Source organism: Durio zibethinus, chromosome 16 (assembly GCF_047325235.1).
Source record: "Durio zibethinus cultivar Kanyao isolate XHJ-2024 chromosome 16, ASM4732523v1, whole genome shotgun sequence".
Lineage (NCBI taxonomy): Eukaryota > Viridiplantae > Streptophyta > Magnoliopsida > Malvales > Malvaceae > Durio > Durio zibethinus.
In genome coordinates, this window is record NC_143177.1 from 21557741 (window position 1) to 21566463 (window position 8723).

Here is an 8723-nt window from a genome sequence, read left to right on the forward strand (position 1 = left end):
TCCATAATTAGGTAGATAAATCTTTCAAGCTTGAAAGTCTCGTATAATTATGGGATGATCCTTGTTATTTTGATAGCTTGTTTCCCCTTAATTCCCCAGTTTATAGTTTCATAACTAAGGCTCAGTCTTTCCTTGTTATCCATCATCGTTGGAGGTTCTTTTATCCCTTATAAATTTTTGCCCAATCTTACTCTAGGATACCAGCCTTTATTGATAACCTGACACATCACTATCTTTGAACATGATTGGCTTTTGGGTTTTTTACCTACATAGTTGACCAACTCAAAGGATTGATAAAAGCATTCAATTGCTTTCTCAACAACTTTCACATATGGAGCATTCAAAGGTTGAGTTACTAACATGTCTTCTTCTTCAAACACTACTATCAACTGTCTTTCTACATTAAACTTAATCTTTTAGTGTAAGGTAGAAAAAACAACACCTGTCATGTGAATCCATAGTTTTCTTAGCAAGCAGCTATAAGATGGGGAGATGTCCATCACTTAAAATTTTACATTGAAAGTACAAGGCCCAATTTGTAAGGGTATCTCTATATCTCCCAAAACTTTTCGTCTAGTCGCATCAAATACTCGGACAACCATTTGGCTATCTTTCATGTGTGAGTAATCAATAGATAGCCTTTTCAAGGTTGACATAGGCATGACGTTAATAGCAGAACTATTGTCAATGAAGACCTTAGCTATAATATGGCTATTGTATTTGACAATGATATGTAGAGCCTTAGTGTTTCCCTTTCCTTTTAGATGAATCTCATCGTCACTAAAAGATATGTGATTCGGTATGACCAAGTTTGTAGCCAAGTGATTCACATATTCGACTGACACATATTTACCACATATGTCTGGTTCAATGTTTTCAATAAGGTATTTCGATGTGGTTCTGAATTCAATAGCAATGATAATAATGAGATTCTTACCGACATCTTATTTAATTATTCCACCATTGAATACTCACTATGTTTTATTAATTTTAGGAATTCACACGCCTCTTTTTCAAACATCGACTTTGGGTAATCCTCTTCAGGTACCACTTTTGGGTTATTTCATTCTTCACCTACCTTGGCCTTTTTTTTCTAACCTTTTCTAGCATTTTTAGAATGTAGCACCTTTCACTTCGAGTGATGCCCCATACACTAGTTATATTGGCAGCATTAGATTTGGAGACATTCTTTTCTTGCCCCTAGATTATTATGTCACAACCATATTTCCATGGCACAGCCCTCTTACTCTTTTAAAAGAATAGAGCAAAAATTTTAAAAGTTACTGGCTTAGGGGCAAACTGGTCCACGGTTGGCCTTGGCTTATTCCCATAATAAATTGTTAATGGTCTTGGGAATAGCTTCGATGATTGGTCGATCATAGACACTTCAACATTCTTTGAACCATACTTTTCTTTGTAAAATTCAATCTGGTATGAATCGATGAGCTTTTACACCTCATGGTGAAATTGCTCACAAGTTTCAACGGAGTGGCCAAATACCCCACTATGATATTTATAGCTTTCGCCCGTTACATATGCTTTATGATAAGTATATGAACTGATTGGCTGTATCATGTCAGCTTTTCATAAAACATCAAATAGCTGACTGAGAGAGGTCTTGACCTTTGTTACTTTTTTCTTCAGATAATGCACTCGTTCTTCATTTAGAGCATTCACATGATGATTTGGTAAAGAATTACCACTAACATTTGGTACAGTTTCTCTCCCTATATCAAAATTAAGCATTCTATTATTGAACAATCATTGCACTTTGTGTTTAAAGGCAGTGTAATTTTTGGTGAAATGACCAACAACCCCATAGCGATAGTCACAATGGGCTGTGAAATCGTACTATTTGAGGTATGGTGGCTTGGGTGGCTCTACTCGACTATGAGCAATTAGATGATTGTTATAGAGCTCTCGATACAACTCTGTATATGTCATGAGAATTGGATCGAATATCAGTTTTTCACGAGTAGTTTGTTGCTCTCGTGCACCACTCGTAAGATTAACTGGTCGGATTTGAGGTCTAGAAGAAGGTTGAGTATTGGGTTCATATGTGGCAATCTATGGTCTAAAAGAAAATTGATAGGTTTAGGGGTAGAGTTGCTGTAAATTTGGTTGGTACTGGTAAGCATTATTCACAGTGGAATAATTTTGAGAATAGCTCTGTGGTGTGTAGGGCTGATATCCCCTGAACTGTTGTTTATCAAAGGTCACAGCTTGAGTTTCAGTCTCCTTCTTTCTTAGGGCTCTTTTAGTGGACACTTTCTTTCCTTCTAACTTGTCATTCTTGATGGCACTCTCAATAATTTCATCAAAGATCACCATATTGATAAAATTCTTAGTTGCATTCTCTATCATCTTTTCATAATAGGGTACTTTTAGAGTGCTGATAAATAATACTATAATTTTTTTCTCAGTTAGAAGAGGTTGCACTTAAGATGTTACATCCCTCCACCTCTAGGCATATTCTTTAAAAGACTTATTTGCCTTCTTCTCTATATTTTACAAAGACAATCGATTAGGAGCCAAATCCATAATATGTCGGTATTGACTGATAAAATCATGAGCTATATCACTCCATGAATGGATGCGAGTTCTATCTAACTGGACATAACACCTAACAGCGAAGTCAGTAAGGCTTTTCTTAGAAAACATGCATTAATAGCTTTTCATTGTGAGCATGGGCTACCATTTTTTGATAATACATGGTAATATGAATCTTCAGGCATTTTGTACCATGGTATTTCTCAAACTCTTGTACCTTAAACTTAAGAGGAATAATCACATCTGGGATCAGACAAAGTCTAGCAGTATCAACAGAACCATAAAAACCAATTCTTTCCACAGCTTGTAACCTTTGTTCAAGCATACTAATCTTTGAGTCTTTTTGAGATTCAACCACTTTCACCTTTTCTTTTTCTTTTTCTTTCATGTCATCCAGATCAGGAACTTGAATTGGTTTAACTACCTTTTTAGGAAAGATAGGATTCACATAGCTATGGTAATGCCCTAGATTAGAGGTTGATGGCATTTCAGGATATGTAGGATATGTGAATTATTGTGGTGAAACCTCTTGTGTAGACTGAGCTTAAGGTGGGCCAAAACTAGATGGATATAGGGATCACTTCTTGTGTTGTAGGGCCTTGTTGGCTCGTGTTCTCTTCTACTACTTTCCTCTTATTTAACTTGTAGAGAGTATTCAAAATTTTACTCAAATCATTCTCAATCTTTTCTTGTGCTTTTTCTAATTTTTCAAATCGGTAACAATTTTCTTACTCCATTTGTCTGGTTATGGCTCTAGTGTTGTATAGATGAGTGAGATTTCTGTTGGATGGAGCTATCTTTAAACTTTGAGTACCATAATTATATGATTATTAGAAATTATGAATTCTATGTATGATATACAAATGTATGCATGAGATATACTAATATTTGCCACATTGCCAATATTGATAAAAAAAATCTCCATATGAAACTTTATTAAATAAAATTTCAAAATTACATCCTAATTTTCTAATGCCTTCTAACAAATTTTCTAGTTTACTGGTAATGATTTTGTGCCTCATTTAGCAAATCAAGCAATCGTCTCCCATGGGCTCTCACATGTTGCATTATAGCCTTCAAATCTTCTACTTTTTCTTTCATTTCTGATGCTTTATCCATAACAATGCATAACTGATCAAACGAATACCTTAAATACAGTTGTTTTTCTATGCACATGTCTTTCCATAGCTCACTCTGCCTAGCTTACCTTCTACATTCATCAGACAAAGCTTCTACTTCTGTCGTGCATCGATCCACTACCTCTTATAGCATCTGATTATGTCTGTGTGCCCTAGCAGTAGTCTTTTGTTCTTCGTTCGCCTTCACTTTAGCAATTCATTTTCCTTTAAGAGTCGAGTAAGCTTGGGTGTGACTGACAAATGTGTCATATCTAGATCATTAAATAAGGCTCTCTACTGATTTTTTTACTCAATAAAGCTCTAGATTTTTAGCTCTTGAAGTCATGAACACTTTTCCATTTCTATCTTCAATCACTTATTTTCTTGTTTCAACTTATCTTTCTCAGACTGGAGTTTTTTCTTAATTGTTTTCATTTTAAGTAAAGGATCTTGAAGAATGGGTTTTAGGGGATGCCCTAACTATTCACTAGGAATCACAATGTCTTTTCCCCTCATCGTGTGCCACACACTATACTTTGGGGTGATGTCATAAGTAAGCCTCCCTTGGTTAATCCTAGTTGTTTGCTTCCATGCCTTTTTAACCTTTTCGACTATTCTGTATGCCCTTTTATCAGTGAAAGAGAATTCCCACTAATTAAGTCTATAAGTTTCTAAAATGAACTACTCACATCTGGATTATCTTTTAACTAAAGTTGGGGCATAAGTAACAGTAACCCATAGGCCTAATAGAAAAACCCACGACTGATCTCCACAATTGTATAGCATTGTACCATGATGCATCCAAGGTGCTTTTCAAGCTATTCCTTGACTATCAAGGGCTCGAAAGTAAAAAACCCATTCTTCTTTTGACTTTGCTTGAGGCTATGTGCTACAACAAAACTCTTTGATTGAGAGGCTGAAACGAAGGTATGGTTTGCAAAATTAACTTTTTTTGCATTCCATATGACTCTTCATCTAGACATAAAGTAATGGTAAGCACCCATTGAATTGACCTTTACCATTTCAGAGACAAAAATTTAGAGAACGAATGATTTCTGCTAAAATGGTTGGTACTGCATTGACCTAGTATGTTAACTGATCCATAAAATCTATTACTGTGACATCAATATACCCGATGACTTTTGGGAAGATCACCAATCCATATAAAGCTATAGCCATAGCCACTAACCTCTGATCATCATCTATATATCCCTGGATGAAATCTCGTAGAAAACTTAATGGAATAACCTTACTTTCACCTTTTATCTTGACACATGCATCGACTTGAGGCAGGTTAAGTCCAAAGATTTACACTAGCTTTTTACGATAGCCCACCTTGTTGGACCAGTAAATTTTGTCTGGGTTTGGCAAATCGAAGCGCAGTAAGACCATATACTCTTTAATTGTAGGCACCATGTCTGTTTCATTGAATTATGATGGCTCTAATTGAATTATCATTCACTTTCACTTGGAGTAGTGATACTATGTCTCCATATTTATTCTCAAATGCCTCATGCCTTATTTTACTCATGCATCCCTAGATACTGTTTACATCAGCTAGATCATTTTGTTGTAGCTCAAGATAAACTCTCTCGGGCAATGATGAGATAAACCCTTCAAGCAAACAAGTTTCTTGTTTTCTTTGACCCTCATCTGACTTGATTTTTAATTGATGAGCAGACTCATAATAAACTGATGCGAACTTCGATTGCATTTGGCTTTCCATGGATGTAAGTGTGAGATCTGATTTATCAATAACTGATAAATGGTAAATACTTCTTATATGAGAATGATACAAATGATAATGTGAACATGAGAATGACGCATAGAATGAAATGATGATATGAAAATATTATAAATGCATAGAATCAAACAAACAAAAGGGTTAGATAAGCAATATACAAATTGTTTCTTCCTGTGTTTTAATTTTGGGTTGTATCTATGGATGGGAAGGAAGGGCTCTATCTTAAGGTTAGCCACTTAAGGATGAACTAATGCAGAGTTAGGTGATTTTGACTATTAAAGGTTCCCAAATTGTTTCTTACATTATTGTCTATCACAGACTAGTAAGACAGTCCAATATTCACCTATTACAGGCTACTAACGAAAAAGATTCAATTTCAGTGAGAGTATTTCGCTAGTCATTGCAGAGATTATCATCTCACGAGAGCGTAGGCACTTTACCCCTTTCTAAGAGGGATGGAGCTCGAGCGTAGAGCTCATGTAATGTAAATGCATGTGATAGAATGTGTGAAGGAACACATAAGTTACATGCATTAAAAATCAAATAAAAGACAAAAAAAGAAATATGTTAGTAAACACAAATCATTAAAACCATTAGACCAAAGGGTAAGATAAATTCAAAATTTATGGCTTGACTTTCTATAGCGTCTCCAGCGAAGTTGCCAAACTGTCATAACATATAAATTTGAAAATCTATAGCTAGATTTAACAAATGGATGAAGTTGTCACCAATCTTTTTTGCTAGGTATGATTGGTCACCTAAAGAATCTATCCTTTTAAAGAACTCCTAAGCTTGACTAAGGGTCCTTAAAAGAATAAGTTTGGGTCTACTAACCAGAACAGGATTTGAAAGTTCGGTTACATGTGGGGAAAATTATAGCACCCCCACATGCCCATCCAAATAATGGTACCATATGTTTTCAAATTTATCGTAGGGTATTGAGTCTAATGGTTTCAAATTTTTATGTTAAACATTGAAAATATTTGTACGATTCTTCCATCAATCTGGTAGAACTCTTAAAATATTTCTTCACCTCAAGAGTATTTAAGAATCCTATTTGATTACTTGAAGAGGCTCAGTTGTCGAAAAAAAGTTTATTTATTATTTTATCAAAAATATATCTAATTATTCCACAATTTAGGCCAAATTAGAAATAATTTCTTTTTTTCGAATTTCTAAATTTTTTTGCTATTTTGGCCTATTTAAAAATTTTTTTTCTCTTGGAAAGAAAATAATATGACAATTATTTCTATCGAAATTCCATCTAAATTATTTCACCATTTGGGATAAATTTAGAGAAAATTTCTTACGTAGAGATTTATTAGAAATTTACCATTTGAAATTTCTAAGAATCTTATCATTGGATAATTATCAAATATTTTCAATCCAAATTTTTATTTGGAAAAGAATACATTTTTTTGTATTAAAATTTCATCTAAATTATTTTATCATTTGGGCCAAATTTAGAAAAAATTTCTCACCTAGAGATTTATTAGAAATTTATCATTTGAAATCCTTAAGAATCTCATCTTTGGGTAAATTGTATTTAATTCCAAAATTTTTATATTTTATATTTTTTTATACTTTTAATTTTTTGATTTGAAAATAAACATTAATTATTGTTATTAAAACTTTATCTAAATTATTCTACCATTTGAGATAAATTTAGATAAAATTTCTCACCTAAGAATTTTATAGAAATTTACCATTTGAAATTTCTATGAATTCCATCATTGGATAAATAATATTTATTCCCAAAATTTTATTTTCTTCATCTTTTATTATTTAATTTAATAAAAAAAATGCTAAGGAAAAACCAATTCATAAATAAAATACTTAAATAAAATAAATAAGAAAATACCAAAATAATCCGAAAAAGGCTAGACTGAGAGTTCGACGCGGCTCGTCTCTAAGCACAAATATTGGCTCAGGAATGCGGCTTGGGGAAAAAAGCTTGGCTCGGCTCGACTGAGGCTGGCTAGAACGCGGGTCACGCTCGGGTCGGGTTGGTCCAAGCAAAAACACGTGGATCCTCTAGCTTTACTAACACCAAAATGACGTCGTTTTACACATGTATAAAAGGCAGTAATCTAATTTTTTTTCTTTATATTTCCCTTATTCCCTCTCTCTTCCCTTCTTTTCTCTCCTCTGTCTAAAAATAATCTTAGATTCTGATTTAATTTCTACCAAAATCTGGAAAAAGATGTCGGTAACTGGAAAATATCGTCGAAAAATTCAAACTTGGCTAGAAAAGTTACTGAAAAATTGATCGGATTCTAGAAATTTTAGAAATTTTCAAGAAAAAAAATTGCCTGAAAATTCAAAAAAATCTTAAAATTTCAAAAAACATGCCTATGCTCTTCCAAACCCCTTTTCCTTATGTTTTCCCTCTCTTTTTTTCGTGTGTGTTCCCTTGGTTTTGTTTAAGCTTATATTTATAGGCATTGATCAGAAGAATTTTTTATCAATGCCAATTCCTTCTTTGACTAGGATTCAAGATTATGAATCCTAGTCCAATCCTACCATTTTTAAATATCGACAATTCTCCATCTTTTAGAAGAAAAGAAAGGAAAATTATATATATAATATTTAAAACAGAATTTAAAACCAAGAAACCAAGAAAATAAAAAATGAAAATAACAATAATAATAAAATAAATAAATAAATAAATAATAAATAATAAATAAAAATGAACCCCATTTAGATGAGGCCCAATTGATATAGGCCTAGACTAAATTGGGTGTCTACAATTGTCATAAAATAATCTTAACAAAAAGAATCTTAATTGCATCCATGGAGAGCCTATCAAAGTTTTTTATGTGCCTGATAATGAAGTATAAGAAAGTACAGCTTAAAGGAAGTGATTATTTGCTAGCCAATTATGTAACTATTCTATCTGCCAAAATCCATCTCAATCTTAAAAGAAATGATATTAGTGATTTGGTTAGTATTTGAAACTAATAGAGTGTCACTACTAATGAGACTTCTTAAAAGAAGTTTGAGGAACTTGTATTATTTCTTTCAATCCCTATTGATGATCAGTGTCACTACTAATGAGACTTCTTAAAAGAAGTTTGAGGAACTTGTATTATTTCTTTCAATCCCTATTGATGATCAGCTTATTAGGGCCATGGTTTAGTTTTAGTACCTTTTATATCGCTACTTTATGTTCAATGAGGTTGACATGGTGTCAACTATTGAAGAATATTTAACTTTCTTTCACTTGGATCTCTTCAATCCTGATAAGGTATATTAAAAAAATAAAAAAACTAGTTATTGAAAAAAGCTTACTCAAATGATGGCTGTAAATG